This window comes from Martes martes, assembly GCF_963455335.1.
Source record: "Martes martes genome assembly, chromosome: 3".
Lineage (NCBI taxonomy): Eukaryota > Metazoa > Chordata > Mammalia > Carnivora > Mustelidae > Martes > Martes martes.
This window is the reverse complement of record NC_137890.1, coordinates 110,357,370-110,376,635: the sequence shown is the minus strand read 5'-3', so window position 1 is coordinate 110,376,635 and position 19,266 is coordinate 110,357,370. Positions and strand designations below refer to the sequence as shown.

General features: G+C 40.4%; 1 protein-coding gene across 3 annotated transcripts in view; it reads left to right on the top strand.

Moving 5' to 3' along the window:
* GTDC1 (glycosyltransferase like domain containing 1) overlaps nt 1–19,266 on the top strand; it is a 391,982-nt gene that overhangs the window by 309,140 nt on the left and 63,576 nt on the right. The gene's annotated exons all lie outside the window — the stretch shown is intronic.

The window sequence follows — 19,266 nt, the reverse complement described above, 5'->3', positions numbered from 1 at the left end:
TAGAGCATTCTTGTGCACATCTGCGCTGCAGGAGTGACTGGATTACCTCCATGGTGTGTGTGTGTGTGTTGGGGTGTGCGTGTGTGTTTAAAGCAATGCTCTAACTCTATCCAAATGCGATTCAGCACTGGTTTAAAGTTTAGAAGCAAATGTGTACTTAGTAACATAGTTTAAAAAGCTGACCCCCCCCCCCCACCTTATATGTTCTTCTCTTGTAAATTGGGCTTGTTTGTGGAGGGCAGCCGTTTCAAAAACTGTGACACGTACATCGCAGAACGTCTTCCCTCTTACTTCTATCTAACCTAAATGAGCACCAGAGCTAGGGCCTCTCATGTGGTTTTGCTTCATCTGACAATGACATCAGTATCTTTCCATTTGCCTTATTTTCATAGAATGATGCCCGGAATGAGCGGCGATGCCAGGAAAGGAAACTGAGTCCTAGGAGTAATTTTTGGTTAGAGAAAATGAAGTGATATGATAAACAAGTCAAATCTGATGTGACAACATGGCACAAAGCTGTGACACAAAACGTTTGATTCTCTTCCTGTGGATGTTTTCTAAAGCCTTTATTATGCCTTTCTCATGTCTTGTGTGTATATATACTGATCAGTGGAAACATAATTCGTGTGCAGATATTTATTTCTATCAATGAATGACCAGATGGTTCTTGCCTATGTTGGAAGAGAATCATTTTCCCTATTCAGTAACGGAGGGACATTCTTTGTAACAAACTAAATAGGGTGACCAGCTCTAGCCCAAGTGAGAAGCATGCAGCTGCCTTTCTCGACTTTGTACAGTTGGCAGAGGCTCCTACATACCTTTATTCTTATTTTTTTAATTGAAAGTTTGTGTATTTTCCCCACTGAAGTAACACATGCTCATTGTGGAAAACTATGGCAGTACAGACAAAAACAAAGAGAAAGAACGCTTATAAATTGATTTTTACTACCCATAACTAGCCACTTGGAGATTTAATGATGACGATGAAGATACAGAACTGATGTTTATTTGAGTGCCTACTCTTTGCTGAACACCATGCTAAGTGCTGTACACAAACTAATTTAATTCTCCCTGCAACCCACCGATGTAGGTAATAGTATTGACCCCCCCCCCCCTTCAGAGCTGAGAACACTGGAGCTCAGAGATGTGAAACAAATCCCCTGAATCACACAGCGAACCCCATCGATTGCCAAGAGTTAACTGATGAACTCTTCATCCGGTGTATTTGTTTCAAATATTTTTTGCACTTTAGCATGTTGCCCTTCGGTTGTATTTATGAAGTTTTCAATATGTTAGAACGTTTTATTTTTATACAGACAAACCTGTTCTTTACTTTCGTGGCTTCTACCTTTAGAGTCAGGTTTTAAAAGGCCTTTCCCAGTTCTAGATTCTAACAGAAGATGGAGAAGGAAAAAAAAAAAAGAAAGAAAGAAATGCCACCAGTACCAGAAGAAAATAATCACAAGCCGGAAAGCCAAGGTGTCTGCCAAAGCTATCACCAATAGGAAGAGAAAGGGGATCTGAGATGTGTCTGAAGGCAGTGGCCAAGGGGGGAAACAAAACTAGTCCCTTATTATATCCATTGAGTGCAGTCTGTTCAATAAACCAGTTACATGCACTTCCTTTCTTGCCTTCCGTCCTCCCCTTTAAGCTTCTGCAGCAGGCTGTGCAGTAAGAAGAAGGACTGGAAGAAAAGAGAGGAGGGCTTGTTACATAGCTGGTGCTGTTGGGAGGCTCTCACTCATGGGTGTCAAATACCTTCTGTCAGCAATAGGCAAATGCTGGCTCTTTTGTGTGGTGCAGAGGTATGTTCTTTTGAGACATTCCTGGGAAGACCTCACACACAGAGGTATTCCCTAGCAAGGGTGAAACCCTCTCTGGGGGACCTCTTGTAACTTTCTTCTCTCAGATCCTGACACAAGGGTATGCCCCTTGCCCTGAAGTCAACCTTCTTGAACATGTCCTTTCGATATGGTGTATGCATAATTCCCCTTCACTAGGAACGTGGGGTGGGAGTGGGAGGGAATTAAGTATCCTTCCCTTTCAAATGGTAAAAATGGGGCTTATTCCCTTTGCCATCTGCTCTCTCTCCTTGCCCTGCCATTTGGACAACTTCAGTCAGCCTCTTGTCTTCAGAATCCTGAAGTCAGGGCTATTGTCAGGATCTATCCCCCATATTTTAGGAGGGCATGCAGTAGGTCCTCCCCAGAACAGTTCTGAGCTCTGTTCTAGGAGCAGGAGGAAGAAGCAAGATTTTGAGTTTCAGCAGCTTGGAAGTCATCCAGTTTGAGGAAAGAGATGCCAGCCTCCCCTCCTGGCGAACATCCCAGATCTCTACAAGAGCTTCTCAGGGAGCCCATCTACACCAGTGGATGCCCTCCTTAGTCTTAGGTTGTTAGTGATGAGTAAGAGTCATGCGGCCAATATCTCCACCTTTAGCAAGCCCTGCAGGGGTGTATCTTGCACTTTTGGCATTTGGCACTTGGAGGTCTTAATCCTCAGGGTGAGGATCTCAGCTGATATGCCGAGAATAGGACAAGCCCCATTTCACACCATATGATATAGAGTCATTTTGTGTTGTGAACATATCACACGATAAAAAGTCTTTAATTTTTTCCAAAATTGATCGTTAGTTATCACAGATACTTTCTCATTAGTTTATTACTTTCTTAATAGTGACCAAAGCCATCAATAAATTGATACTCATTTCTTCTAGAGGTATAACTCCATTATGATAATATGATGAAAAATTATATCAGAGGAGTGCTCTGTATTTCAAAGCCATTTCTTTTTTTTTTTTTTTAAAGATTTTATTTATTTATTTGACAGACAGAGATCACAAGCAGGCAGAGAAGCAGGCAGAGAGAGAGAGGAGGAAGCAGGCTCCCTGCGGAACAGAGAGCCCGATGAGGGGCTCCATCCCAGGACCCTGGGATCATGACCTGAGCCGAAGGCAGAGGCTTTAACCCACTGAGCCACCCAGGTGCCCCTTCAAAGCCATTTCTATGTCGCAGTGTGTAGTCCTTCAAGGTAGTATTTTGTTGATCTTGGTGACAACAAATTCAATATATCTAATAATACTGCATAGCAGGTCTTCGTTCTCTTTCCTGTTGATGTGACAGTCACTTTTTAATGAAACCTTATTTTGTATACTATTTGCATTGTAGAGCAGGAATGAAGAGCTCAGTTTGTTTAAGCAGTAGCTGATCTGTTTATACTTTTTATATTCTTCCATCAAGAAATAATTACCCTTCAACCAACCTTACCTCTTCTGACTTCACATATGCAAACCACCTAAATAAAACATACTCAAACACCCAAACCACACATCAGTATACAAAAACAGTCAGGACCCAGAAAAGCATAAAATCGTGTATGCATAACCCTTGCTACTTCCTTCTACCAAGGCAGTCGTTCAGTCAGCAAACACGTATTGAACATCTACTGTGCGCCCTAAACCTGTGAGCCAGTAGAGTTGATTTTGCTCATTTATTTGCTACAAGGAGTAAAGAATAGGATTTGTTTTAACTGCAGTCCTATAAAATCAAAATGTTATTTCTGGCTTAACGAAGATAATATCATAGTAAGACTTTAGTATTTATTGGTTTATTGTCTGTAATTCTCTGCTGGAATACATGAACCACACATGGATTGGTTTTAAATGGCCTTCAGCAGATGGCTGCAGGGCCGTCTGGACTTTTGCTGTCTGTACTCCTAAGCTTACATTCAGTTCTAGAATTATCTGGTGTTTGACACCCAGAGAACTTGGTTCTGCCATGGCACATATTTATTGAAATGCTACCTGTGCATAAATTAGGGCACAGAGTGACAGTTCAGGTGGTATGTGCTGTATTTTAACATGGCCCATCCTAACAAGATGCAGATCCTCAATATAGCTAAATTATGGAATAAGGACATTTTTTAAGACGACAAGAATATTTTTGTTTGTTTTATATGAGTACTCCATCAAATACTTTCACGAGGACATTTATTAACATTTATGGTTAAAAGTATACAATTGCCACTTATATGTAATTTAGTATTAAAAGAGATGTTTGCATATCTTTTTGTTTATGACCCACAAAAATACAAACTGTGAATGTATATAATTCTCTACTGAGAACATTTGTCCATATTCATGAACCCGCTATTCAAGAGAAGGCTATTTCAAGGTGCAAAGTAAGTAGCTTTCTTGCTTTTTAATAACGTTGAACCTCAAAATAATGTTAAGTATATCCTGAAGGATGACCATGGATGGTTGTGGTCTTTAAACAACCAACATTACTATCTCTTTAAAAAGCTTGGAAGAGGAAGGGGTGCCTGGGTGGCTCAGATGGACTCTTGATTTCAGCTCGGTTCATGATCTCAGGGTTGTGAGATCAAGCCCCACCTTGGACTCTTCGCTGGGCCTGGAGTCTGCTTCAGATTCTCTCCCTCTCTCTTTCTCTGCCCACCCCCCTCCCCCCCCAAAAAAAAAAAGCTTGGAGGAGAGAAATTCAACCATATGTTAAAATGTCTGGTTTTTCTTATAACAGCAGAGATTTCAGTTTGAGTGGGCACTCCATAAATATCTGCTGATTGCCTTACAGTAAATGTCTTAGAATTTAGAAAACTGATGAGTTTTTAGGGAAGGATAAAACTTAGGTACAAAGCTCTCTCTGTTGCCTCACTTTGGTGAATCTGTAATTCTTTCTAGGCATAGTGATCAATACTCACCTCTCCTCAGAACCTTTTCTGCTGTTTCCTATCCAATATCTATTATAGTTTAGCAAGTCAGAAACTGGCTCTAACAATTTACTGTGGGATTAGGCCCTTAAGAACTTCAAATACTAAAACTTCTAGATAGAAAAAAAAAAAAAAAAAAACTTTAAGGGGCGCCTGGGTGGCTCAGTGGGTTAAAGCCTCTGCCTTCGGCTCAGGTCATGGTCTCAGGATCCTGGGATCGAGCCCTGCATCGGGCTCTCTGCTCAGCACGGAGCCTACTCCCCCGCCCCCAACCTCTCTCTGCCTGCTTATGATCTCTGTCTGTCAAATAAATAAAATAAAATCTTTTTTTAAAAAAAGAAGTAAGTTTTTAAAACAATTAGTAACATAAAAATAAATTTATAACATGAGAAATAAAAGATATTATGAAAATTAGTACATATTTTAAAAGGACTATGTAGAATTTTAATATATTCATTAAAATAAATTCAGTAGAGATGTTAAGTATGAGATGTGTATGAAGGGAGAATTAGTAACCTAGAAGCTAGATCTTAAAGAAATAAAAGGATAATAGTCCAACACATATCTAATAGGACTTCCAGAAGGAAAAATTAGAGAAATCGTTAGACGTAATATTCAAGGAGATTTGGGCAAGAAATTTCCAGAGATTATTGAAATCATGAATTCTCAATGTAATACTTAGATTTAGTTTTAAAAATCAGAGAGTACAAAAGTCTAAAATACAAAGCAAAATCCCTGCCCCAGTCCTTCTCACCTGTAAGTTCTGCCACCCACAGAGGCCACCACTAACAAAATGTTTAGTTTTTTCTTGTCTTGCTATTTCTTTTTTTTTTTTTTAAGATTTTATTTATTTGACAGAGATCACAAGTAGGCAGAGAGGCAGGCAGAGAGAAAGAGGAAGGGAAGCAGACTCCCCGCTGAGCAGAGAGCCCGATGCAGGGCTCGATCCCAGGACCCTGAGATCATGACCTGAGCCAAAGGCAGAGGCTTTAATCCACTGAGCCACCCAGGCGCCCCTTGTCTTGTATTTCTTAATTTTTAAAATAGACATTATCTACTTACTTCCTACCAGTAGAAGTGATTTAGTTAGCTCTCTTACAATCTGAGTGTGCAAGGGCGCACACACACACACACACACACACACACACTTTCCCTTACCCTATCCTTCCAATATGGTTATATCTCAACTTTTGGTTGATTAGATATTCTGTGTTTATAGCATTATTGCTGTGTAAAAACATGCTCCCTGCTGAGCATCTTTGTATTCTGTGACTAGGTTTTCTTCCTTAAACAACTCTTCACTTTTTCCTGAAGCTAATTATTGCTTTGGCTTTACCTGCCCAGTGTCTGTCACTATCCCAAACTCATTCCCAAGCTCTGCCGCTATTACTGAGTCATTTTTTTGATATGACCAGTCACATCAAGAAACCTATCATTTCCATCTTTTTCCTTGGATACCTCCAACCTGGAGATCTCCATTCTCTAGTTCTTGTTCCTTCTAGTTGCCTTGTGGGCCCTTGAGTCAACTATTTCCTTGATCCCGTATCTCTGTGTTCCTTGTTTTCCTTTCTCATTTCAGTGTGGCGCATCTACCACAAAGCATGTCCATGGGAGCTAAAATTTCTTGAGAACTTGCATGTCTGAAAATGACTTTATCCTGTCTCATATTTGATTGGCATTTGACTGAGTTTTGAGCTCTCATTGAAAATTATTTTCCTCTTAAGTTTGAAGTAATGTTCTATTGTTTTCCACTATTTGAACTTTCTGTAGAGAAGTCTCATTCCTGTCTCTTTCTGATCACTTACATGTAACTCTCCCTGTTCACTTTCCCAAAAGGCATTAGACTTTCTTTTTTCAACCCTGGTATTCTGAAATTCCATAATGCTGTTTGGATTGGATTTTTGTTCTTTTCTTATGCTGGTCATTCATTCCCTTCAGCACAGAGAATTTTCTTATATTGTTTCTTTGATTTTCTCCCCCATGATTTTCCTCATCTTCATTTTCTTCAACTCCTGTTTGGCAATATTCAAATTTAGATGGGCCTCATTTTGTTATTGCTTCTCTTACTTTATTCTTCTCATTTTTGGTTTTCTGCTTCCTGTAAAATTCTCTCAACTTTTTCTTCCAATTCTTCTAATGATTCTTTTTCAGCTACAATACTTTAATTTGCAGCCACTCTTTTTTGTTCTTGAATGTCCTTTGTTATTGAATTCAGTTTTTCTCACCATGAAGGCAAAAATCTTATTTTATCACTGTGGATATTATAGGAATTTTTTTTTTTTTAGGTTTTCTTCTACTCATCCTTCTGTCTCCATTCAAGTTCCTTTTCTGTACTTATTTCCTTTGTCTTATTTCATTTGAATAGTTTTCCTCAAATGTCTGATGGTCCCTGGCTCTCCATTCATATCTGAGTGTGTAAGACCCTGAAAGGTATTTAGTGTTTCAGACCCAGGGCTCATGGACTAGTGACCTTGTTCATACAATGAGCAAATGGGGATTCACTCATCCTGTTGTGGCCTCGCCATATGTCATTGGCGACAGGGCAGTCCAGTGAGTTTCCAGAGAAAGGCTCCTCTCGTCACCTGGATGGGGAAATCTGTTGCTGTCTGAGAGCTACATGGTTTGGGAAGGTCACTAGAGAAGCATCACCAATAAATGGGAATTCTTTCACTTAATTTCCCTCACCTTTGCCTGAATTCAGCCTTACCTGGTTTCTAGGGTTCAGCCCTTCTGGTGAGCAAGCCTCCTTTCTGCTGTTGGGGTGAAGAGTGGGAGGTTGGGGGGGAGAAGGGAGACAGGAGGTAGATGCCTGGCTGCACTGAGCTCTGGGAAGCAATCAGAGGGGTTTGCGCTCACTTCCTATAGAATTGCTACTGGTTCTGTTTTCAATTCTCTGCATCTGCACCTCCAGAGGTACCTGGTATGTCTGATACCTGAGCCTTTGGAGTTTGTCTGGAACACATGAGCTGCTGCTTCTTGGCTAACATCACATGCACAAACAAAATCGTGTGCATGCTTAGACATGTTCTGCCTTCTTTGTGCTCAAACGCCACTCACTCTGTCTGCTTTCCATCTTCCGAAATTTAGTTGGCATTTCTTTCCTATTGTCATCTTTCTCAGTTTTCCTCTTTGTCCTTGAAAGTCTATGCCTGTTTTTAAAAAATTCCCATACCATTATTTTAGCAGAGATTCAAAAGGCAAGAGGGACTTAAAAATTGATATTTGCTCTGCGGTGCTATCCCCAGTCCATTCTTCACACTACAGCGAAGTTTTTATTCAGCCCCCATCTGCCTGTAAACTTCTCAAATGGCCACAAACAGCTTCTCTTAGATTACTAAGGGCAGAAAAGCCTTCCCTGGTTTTATCGTGAATCTCATTTTTGTCCCTCCCCCTCCCCTACCTTCACTCCCTATTCACCCCCAGTTGACACTCTGACCATATTTTTTGCTTTTTATTCCTGGACCATTCCCCAACCCCGCCCCCCAGGTGCTTTGCACATGCTATTACTCTTAGCATAGCCCACCTCTCACTACTACAACTGGCTAACCTCTGATCACCTCCGCGGCCTCACCTGAAAGATGACCTTCTCCTAGACAGCCTTCCTTAGTGCTAGCGTCGTCTCCAGGACTGGGTTCCCATCATCCTAATACCTGTTCTTCCTGATCGGAGCACCTACCATGTCGTGTGGCCCATGACTGCAACTTGGCTATTTGTTTGGCGTATACTAGGCACTCCAACTTTTGTTTAATGGTTACTGAATTTTTTTTTTCTCTGAACCTTCTTCACTCAGTATTTTCACTGGGTATTTAAGGCCTTTCTTTGCTGTCAAGCCTTGGTTATATTCTAGTAATAGCCCAGCAATTTACCCATCTGTTTGCAAACATAGAAATACTGGAAAGTATAGAAAACCTGAAGTGAGTGGGAGTGTTTGTACGCTCGCTTTGTACACTTGAAGGCTTCATTTCACATGTAATATTAACAAACCTGTATCTTCTAATATCAGTTTAGAATAAAATCAGTGTCTGTGGCTTAACAGTTAGACAGCAATAGAATCAGAACTTGAAGTGAATCAATACTTAGTGCCGTAGCATTTAATGTGGTGGCAGAAATAAAAAACAACCGGCTTGTGCTAGAAGTTGGATTTGCTGGTAATTTTGATTTATTCAGGTTGTGGATGGGCAAATGAAAAAGGAAAAAAAGCCGACTGGATTTTTTGATGCCCATCTGTTCATGCTTCAGAGACCTGGAAACTGATGTTTTAAATTTCCTGGTTTTACTTTCTTGGTTTATGCAGCTTTAAGATGGGAAAAAATGGAAAATCTAGTTAGAAAAAATGAAAAAAATAGAAGAAAAGACAAGGAAAAGTGAGAGGTAGGAGAAAAGTACTATAGGAAACAAATAATAGAAAGGAAGGAATATATTTGTTTGATTTATAACATTAGGCCTTTTTGTAATTAATGTGCCTCTAGGCATGAGTACAAGTCTTTGATTAGTACACAAATGAAAATAAGGTAACATATTAAAATTGCCTGCCTTAAATGAATGGCTAAACTGTAACTGGTAATAGTTAACAAGAGGAAAAATATATCTTTAAAAAAGCCTGAGTCTGGTTCAGAAAGTATGTTTCACTATGAAATGGCAGTGGAGTCGAGTATCTCTTTAGTAATCACAACAACATAATGATGATACTCTTCACCATTATCATCAACAATAAAAAACAATAGTATTTACTGACCTCTTACTGTGTGCCAAACAACATGGAAAACATCATTCTTCAAGGTAGCCTTAATATTATCCCCATTTTGCAGGTGAAATGACCGATATTAAAGAAAAAACACTTTCCTCAGGTCAGCTAATAAGTGGCAGAGCCCTGAATTTGAAACCAGAAAGTGTGCCTAGAGCTCTACTGACCCAGTGTGCCCTTTTGCCCTTGAATAAGAACTGTAAGATACTCAGTACATTTGATACAATGTTTGGATCCTTATTCTTCTGGAGAAGTCTACAACTGGCGGTATTCTCATTGATCAGATGAGAAAACCCAGGGTTAGAGAGATTAAGTGACTTTATGCACAACCAAATCTTTAAGAATAGTGTCTTTCCTAAAACTCCAGTCTCTATTCTTTATTCTTAATTCTTAATAAACAAGTACCATTTTGTGCTCCACAATAAAATTCACAGACGTTTCCTCCTCTTTGTCCTCCAAATTCATAAGTTTTGATAGCTCTCTCTTCTTCGACAATATTCTGTTGTTCTCACTGCCTGTCAACATAAATATGGGGCCTTCTACTCCATTGGTTTCCTGATACGCTGTTCAGGAAATTCCATGCATCACAGTGTTCACCCCCTCTCCCCTTTCCACAGCAGTATCTATTTGTATTGGTCATCTCAGACTGCCAACAAACAAACAAACAAACAAACCATGAAGTAGGGGGTTTAAACAACGGGTACGTATTTTCTCACTGTTCTAGCAACTGGACACCTGAGAACAGGGTGCTGGTATGGTTGGTTTGGGGTAGGGCTCTCATCCTGGCTTGTAGACAGCTGCCTTGTACCACATATCCTCACACATGGTGGCAGAAAGGAGGAGGGGAAGGAGAGAGACAGAGAGAGATCTCTTCTGCCTCTTAGAAGGTATCAGATTTGGGCCCATTGTGACCTCATCTGAACCTTATTACCTCCTAAAGATCCTATCTCCAGACATAGTCACATTTGAGGTTAGGGTTTCAACCTATGAATTTTCAGGGAACACCATCCAGTCCATAGCACTAGTAAAATGATGTCATGCTCTCAGGGAGAGTCTCCAGTTGGAAACACTGCCATAGGGGAATTCTTACATTTACTTGGAAAGAAGAAAGTGATCGTTTCTTTACTATCAATGCATTTCCCATCCTTCTTTCAACTTCCAATAATGGCTTCTCAAAAAAAAAAAAAAATCGTGGAATAGAACACGTGATTAGAGGTCATTTTTAGAGTTTCCTTCGATGCTGTATTGAAGCTATAGAAGACCTGGGATTCCCAGAGTAGTGAGAACATTTACTTGCCAACAAGGTAAATCCTAGCAAAGGAGCTTGCTGAGTCTAGGTACATGTAGAACAGCTACTTCTGCCTGCTTGAAAGAGATTACTTCAGATCCACAGTTTTCATTTTTTATATATTGTCATTAACTAAGGTGAATGGATAGAAGCTTTTGCAGTTCTGGTTCTGAGTTATTAATGAAACAAATGATGAGCAAGTTATTAAGGTTGAATTGAAAAATTAGATAATTTTAGTAATAGAATCAGTAAACAGTTTAGTTTAAAAGTGGTGTGGATAATTTACAGCTTCATGGGCTAAGAGACCAAAATAAGTTGGCTTAAAATGTTACTACATGTGCACTAAAGGCTTTGTCAATACAGACGGGATCTAGGAGGAACTTTGATGTTTGTTGAATGAGTATTTGTGGATTGATTACAGTTTCTCATTCACTGACTGACTAGGAAATTTGCTGTATTCAAGATGGTCTTAGGGCTAACTCCTTAAGTACAGGTGTCAGCCTGAATGAGCAAAGGCCTGGGAAGTTTATTAAGATTTACTCAGCTCCCATTGGGGAGGATATGGGCTATGGTGAGTGCTGTGAAGTGTGTAAACCTGGCAGTTCACAGACCTGTACCCCTGGGGATAAAAATACATTATATGTTTATTAAAAAAAAAATTAAAAAAAAAAAAAAAGATTTACTCAGCTTCTCCACAGGGCACAATTCTCTTTTAATCCTCTCAAGAAATCTGCAAAAACAGACACTATCCCATTTTATAGATTAGAAAACTGAGGTTCAGAGAAATTAAGTTATTTGAATAAATGCACAAATACAGGAAGTGTCTGTATACTGATGCAGCCTGGATTATCTTCTATTCAACATGCCCATTGCTTGAGTGGAGTTCCTTAAGGTGCTTCACAGAGATTGCTCTCCACCTGTCCTCCCCAAATCATCTTTTCCATAGGCCTACTATGGTATTTGAAATGATCCCATTTGTGATAAATTCCCTGGAGTGAGGGTACTGTCCCCTTTGGAAGGGTACAACACATTGAGCCTGGAAGGTGAGACACTGTGGAAATTTAAGATTTGTTTCCAATAAGACCAACAATGGAGAACAGGGTATGATTCAGGGCTGGATGCAAAGTGGGACTTAGTTCGAACATACAGGCTATAAGGAGACACATGGTATGTGTGGGGGACCACAGAGCGACCCGGGCAATGAGAAAGTAGTACAAACATCCTGGGGAGTTAACCACCAGTGGGTGGTTAAAGCTTGAAATGGAAGTGGGAAAATAAAGATTCCCTGTTTGCAGTTCAGCCTATAGCTCTGCCTAACTGTTGAATTTCTGTAGTAAACCTTGTGTAAACTAGAGGGTTTTATTGTTCAGAGAGAACTCTTTTTTCTGGGAGGACTGGAGCTCACAAGAAGTAAGCATGCATATGCTCACAAGACTGGCTCTGGATTTGATAAACATTTGTTCTGTCAACATGCAAGGTAGCTTTTCATCTCATACATTTATATGGACCTTAAATAGAAAATGGCACAATACAAACTGCTCGTGCTAGTAGGCAATTAAATTAGCAATGTATACAATCCAAAACACTCTGAAATCAAGAGAGCATGGGGGCTTGAGGCATAATTGTTTAAGTTAAATAATACTAACCACATAAACCAAATTGTCAGAAGAGGTCATATAAACAAATGGTCTAAGTAAGGTATGTGGAAAGTGTTAGATTTTCAGGAAAGCGGTGGTGGGAAAGAAAAAGGAAAAGGAACAGACTCATGAGCCCAGGACCATCTTTTCCCAGGATAGCCATACATCCCAACCACCAAAGGGACGGCCTTCGCAAAATGGCGGCCCTCAGCCAGGGGAAGAAGCTGCAGCTTGTCTTTTGGGTTTGGGTTTGCGCTCATCCCTCCGGGTGTCCTCTTTGGGGCCAGGCGGGACTAATGAGGCCAGTCTGATAACCACAAATTTGCTTTCAGTCTCAGCGTGCATTTCTCAGGCTAATTAGTAGGGTTTGCTTGTTCGTTTTGACTGCAGCTCATGTCTCTGGATTCTGTTTCTCTATCTTGTCACAAAACAGATTCTTTGTAGTTGCTTTGAGACGCCCTTGACCCGTGCCCTCTCGCTGTCAGTATTGCATGTCGGCTTTGCAAGTTTGTACCACGAGAGATGAAATTTGGTTCAGGCACCAAACAGTGATCATCTAAACAATGTGGCCTAAGCAGCCACGGTGCTGTTGGATGGTTGCTCCCCAAAAGCATTTGTGCTATGTGCATGTGGATTATGATTGACTCATCTGTGATTTGAATCTGTTCATATTTTGTTCCGCCAGGAGTGTCTTGTTGAAACAGCCTCCATAGACATGTGCCATCTATTTTATGAGTATTATCCCTTAGCCATCTCCAGGAAGGAAGAGCAGCCATCCTACAACCAACCAACCAAGCCTAAGTCTGTCTTTCTGTTTAATGTTGTGGTCTCCCAACATCTAGTTTTAATTATGATGGATTTCCTTGCTTGTGATTTCTTTATTTAGTGAAGATAGTGTGACAAGAGATACGGGGGTGGGGGGAGTGTACACATGAGAATGCTAGGTCTAGATTTTTATTTTTATAGTTTATAGTTTTATATAAATCTGCTTACCATATAAGTGATATATTGGACACATGTGGGCTAGCATGATTTTTTAATTATCTTTGATATTTGCTTATGTGGCTAAATTCTAAAAATGTTAATTTTGTAATTAATTTCCAGCACATTGTTTGGAAACAGTGAATAGTTTTTGTTATAAATCACCCAAGAACTTAGATCACTACATTGCCTGGATGTGTCTTCCCATTTGATTTTGGAAAAGTTATTTATCTTTGATTCCTATTTCTTTTCTTCTCAATTCTCGATATGGTTTAAACCCAAGAATCCACAGAAATGGCTGTGATAAAATCAAATGATTTTTTTTTCTGCTATCATCCATATTAGCCTGGAACCATATCTTCTGTCACTTTTTTTCACAGATTCCCCTCATTTCTTTCAGACTTCCCTTTGTCTACTGATATGTGGCCTTGGTGTATGGCCTTTGGTTTCAGTTTCATCATTTTCTCATGTGAATGCATTTCTCCACTCCTTCTGCCATGTCTTCCATGTAAAATGTGCCACCTCCTAGCTGGCTTTCCAGACTCTGTCGGTGCATCTCCTAGGGTCTCCAGTAGTGTTTCCCAGAATATCCTTTGTGGGATATTTATTCTTAAGGTGCATCGTTGGGGAGTGGGGGAGTCCTTTTTTCATTAAATGTTAAGTTTGAGAAATGATAAATGTAACATTCCTTTTACATAATAGGTGCTCAATAAATATTTTTTGATTAAACAAAAGAACGAATGAGTGGACATATTTATAATATACACTAGCATGTACTTTGGGAAGTTCTTTAGCAAAGAAATGTTTCACTCTGTTTAACCCAGCATTCACCAAACATGTTTTCTCACAAAACCTTCTCTAGTGTTGCACAAAACACACCTTGTTAAAACTTCAGCCTAAGCCATACAACACCGTGGCCATACCACTCTTCCTCCCTCAGACCCAGTCTATGTTGAGAGGGGCTGAACTTCATCAGCTCCCTCTTCTTGCCAGCCACACACGCAAGGCACGTTCCTTATTACAGTTGCTAACATGCCCCTCCCTCTGCCTTGGCTCAAGTCTAGAATCACCTTTGACTGGTTATGCTGTCTTTCTCTTTAATCATCTGCTAATTTGCATCATTCTTCACGTGCTGTCTTCCAGATCTGTTGAGAAGCAAGACCATGGATAATCTCTGTCTCGTGGACTCTTATCTGTGGGTATTTATGAGATTCTATAGGTTGAACTCACTATATTAAGTACTTTCTTTTGAAATCTCTCAAAAACTATTGGTAAGCAGCGTATTCCACCATGACATACATTTCAGCCATGGTATTCTCTTCAATAGCACATGAACCAATATTAATGTCCTAAGTTTACTTGACTTGCTTTATTTTATCGCCTTCCTTTTGACTACCGCTGTTAGTCAGCTAAACGAACTCTAGCCTCTCGACTTTAGCAGAAAGAAGCCAAGGTACCTAGAGCATTTGCTGCATTTGCTATCCATCTTAACATCATTTAAAGCTTCTCTGAAATCTAGCCTTTCCAGATTGATCTGAATAAGGCCATTCCTCTATGTCCAGCTCTAAGGTGTGTGTGTTTGGATGTGGGGATGGCAAGAAGCAAGCAAATATAAGTCTAGAAAGTACATACACCCGCTGTATCTTAGAACGTTACCCAACATAGTACTGGGGTGTTAAAGCAGTGCCTCTGGAACCGTGTTGGAGGACAGTTATGGTGAGGAAGGAGAGGCTCTACTTGAGAGGAGGCTCTACTTCTGTTTCAGAGATTGGCTGTGGGTTGGGGGGAAAGGTTGGGGAGGGGCCCCATGGTGAATAACAGATTGCAAATGATTACAGTAATCAGAATATTTCTAAAAGTAAAACAGGTTCTGACAACACTGAGAGACTCAGAAGGAGGGAAAGACTTTCTGTGAGTCAGGTGGGCAGTAGCATTTCTTTAAGAAAAATTGAGTGGTTATTAAAAGGCAAATCTGGCTTCAGCTCTGCAAGGCATCTCACTGGTTTTCTTCTGACTCTTTTCTCTCTTTCATTCCTTATCGCAGGACCTCTTCCACTCTCATTAACACCTCCACCAGAGTTGGAGCTCGGAAAGAGAAAGGAGGTGTTCAGACTTGTGCCTATTTGCATACTCACTCTCTTGAGTTAATCCCGGGACAGCACATTCTGTCCAGGTCCATAGAAAAGCCAGTTTCACCCCATCAGTAAGGTATTATTTTCTTTTTTAGCCTAGAACAGCTTATTGCCAAGCTTCTCTTAACTGTACATTACAAATAGCGTCTGATTAAGAATGTTCTGGATGGGTTAATTAGTGTGGTGACTATTATTAAGCAAACTGCTTGTTAGTATTATGCCTATTTGATCTTGGTATTGATGTGAAGTAATTGACCATAGAGCTACATTTAGAAAAGCTGGAATAAAGTTTTTTGATTTCTATTATGGCAATAAATTGTTTATATTAAACATGTCTATGAAAATATGAGTTTCATGGCACAGAGAATCAGAATAGACTCTGTGTGGGATGATAGATGAGGATTGTTTTGTTTTGTTGTTTTGTTTTGTTTTTTAGAAATATTAATACACTTGTCCAGCTTGCTTCACAACCAGCGCTGCTAGAACAAAGTGGTAAAAAATTATTTCAGCTCACTCCTGCAGAGTATATGAAGAGTAAAGGGATTTTAACTTAACCTCACCTAAAGGACATATTTCCTTTTTGATTTAGCTAACTGCCTGGATACTTATCTGGATAACAATCACTAAATATAAACAGACTATTAAAGAAAAATATGGGAAGATATTCTAAGCAAGGAAAGCATAGCATGTAACCACCTTCTTTCAAACACCGGATTATTATCTATATTATTTATTGGTATTTTGTCCAGTCCTATTATTAAGTTTCCCTCACTATACCATTTCCATAGAGAATTTATTCCGTGAGCTAATAAATTATGCCATCAGGGAGTTTTTCTTGAAATTCAGCTTAAATTTTCCCATTCTTAATTTCATCTCATTACTTCTAGTTATACCTCCTTGTACCCGGCTAAATAATTATTCTCTTTCCTCGGAGACTCCTATTATGGACCCCTCTACTTGTCACTTAACCAGGCTATTCATATTTAGCTCCTTTAATCTGTCCTCATAAATCAATTCTTCCATTGCCTTAATCATTATTATTGCTCTTCTAAGAACTCTCTAATTTTCAAAGATATACAGTTACAGGTGCCCCGGATGAAATCAGCATTTGCATGGCGCTCTCTCCCCACGACTTGGTGTCTTCCTTCTCCGTATGACAGGCTGCATTACAGAGTGGCGTTGGTTTGCTGGTCGACCTGGCACAGGCTTCTCTGGTCAAACTCTAAACAATCTCAACAGTGTTTTCCATATGTCCTACTAGCATTTGGTATTTTTTTTTTTTTTAATTTCATAACATTAGTAAGCTGAGTTTTTGCTTACTGTCCATATTTATGTTCTGCCTCTTTCCATGTCCCCACTGACCACCACAGATCAAGTCGGCCATCCACAGCCTGTGTTAACAGGGGATCTTCTTCATCCTTGCCAACATTTTTTTTTTAAATTTTTATTTATTTATTTATTTATTTATTTTTAAGATTTTATTTATTTATTTGACAGACAGAGATCACAAGCAGGCAAAGAGGCAGGCAGGGAGAGGTGGGGGGGAAGCAGGCTCCCCGCTGAGCAGAGAGCCCAATGTGGGGCTTGATCCCAGGACCCTGAGATCATGACCTGAGCCGAAGGCAGAGGCTTAACCCACTGAGCCACTCAGGATTTGACAGACAGAGATCACAAGTAGGCAAAGAGACAGGAAGAGAGAGAGGGGGAAGCAGGCTCCCTGCTGAGCAGAGAGCCCGATGTGAGGCTCAATCCTAGGACTCTGGGATCATGACCTGAGCCAAAGGCGGAGGCTTTAACCCACTGAGCCACCCAGGCGCCCCTCCCATCCCTTTTAATTTGCAATTTTGCTCACAGGTTGGCCAACATAAATGGATTTTAAGAGTAAGATGGGTCATGATACTGTTCTCTAACAAAGTTATGTTGTTGCAGTGCCCGCTGAATTTTTTAATTGTAAATCTTCCCTGCACTAAATTTGTAATTCTGCTAAAATCCTTTTTAAGCTTGCCTAGCATCCTTTCTTTGACATAAACAAATAAGTTTCTTCACTTGCTTTATTGTCGTTTGCCAGATATGTACAGATGTTCCTTCTCTTACTATTTGTTTCACTTGTTAAAAAGTTAAGATATTGTTGGGATGCCTGGCTGGATCAGTCAGTGGAATGTGTGACTCTTGATCTTGGTGTTGTGAGTTTGAGCCTCACACTGGGTGTACAAATTACTTAAAATCTTAAGGGGCGCCTGGGTGGCTCAGTCATTAAGCGTCTGCCTTCAGCTCAGGTCATGATCCCAGGGTCCTGGGATTGAGCCCCGCATCGGGCTCCCTGCTTGGCAGGAAGCCTGCTTCTCCCTCTCCCACTCCCCTGCTTGCTTTCCCTCTCTCGCTGTGTCTCTCTCTGTCAAATAAATAAATAAAATCTTAAAAAAATAAATAAATAAAATCGTTTTTAAGAAGTTAAGGTATTTTCATGTTCTTTTTATTTTTTTCCTTTTCTGAATCAGTGGGAACTTTTTCATTGATTTTTTCATTCCTTAGATTCTCCTCTGTGTTTTGAATTTGTTTCAGGAAGAAAGTTGGTTAGTTCCCATAATAATTTTAGACCTGTGAGATATGAAATTATAACCTGTATATGCTCACATTTCTTTATTTTTAAATCAAGAATTAATGTATTGTTGTATGAGGGCATACCAAAGGTGTTAGCACCATTTTTGTGTTTTATCTATCTCTGTACAATCATGTATTTATTACTTGGGAGGGTTCTTACATAGAAGGTGATTTCTCTCAAAGGGCTTTATGAGACAAGCACAGAGCCCCCCCAAACTTTTGACTCTGTAACGTACACAGCACACTCCAGCCAAAGACTTCGTTTCCAGCTTACAGCAGAACCCTCCCTATATTGCCCTTAGTCCTTGCCTTCAGACCTAGGGAGCGTCCTCGGCCCCTCTCCCCCATTATGGTCCCTCAGCACACTTCTTTTACTTACCTTCACTCATCTTGCGTGAAATAAGTGGCCTCATCTAATGCTTTGGTGACACACTCTAGATTCCACACCTGCCGCCTGAAACTGTTTTTTCCAACTCCACTTTTCGCTCCTTCTTCCTTCAGCTTTGTAAGAACGCTTGCTCTCTTCTCTTCTATAAGGGCCTACTTGCTTTCCCTCATGCCAAGAATCCTACATGCTATGCTGTCCTACTACTTCCGTCTTTGAAGAGTTTTCTGTTTCTTCAGGAGCCAGCTCCCTCCCCTAGCGAGTGCCCCCAAGTAAACACCCAAGTGAAAACCCCTCTGTACATGTGCCCCAGTAAGGGAAACAGACCTCCCTTCCCCGCTCTCCTCTCAATCTCACTTTCTCTGCCTCTCCCTCTTGGAGAGGCTGATTTTGGCCTGCACTCTCCACAGGAACTACCCTTTGAGGAGCAAGTGGTCCAAAAGCTCCTAACCGTACCTGGTGCTCTGGTACCTGCGCCATGCTTTACACCCCACTTTTTATGCATTTTTAAATCTTCTTCATTCCTTTCTTAGACACTCTTTTGAGGCTCTTCACTCACTTCGATGGGGTGGTATTACTCTCCCGGCTTCTCTTCTTACTATTCCAGAGGTTCCTTATTGCTCTTCTTCCATAACTTTTCTTCCTCACCTTTGTCTTAAATGCGCATACTCCCCATTTCTTCACTTACTTGACAATCCAGGGGAGGGGTGAAGTCTCAGGGTGGGCTTCAAGGACTCTAAGAAAGCACTTGTTGTCTGGTCTCCGTCTACTTC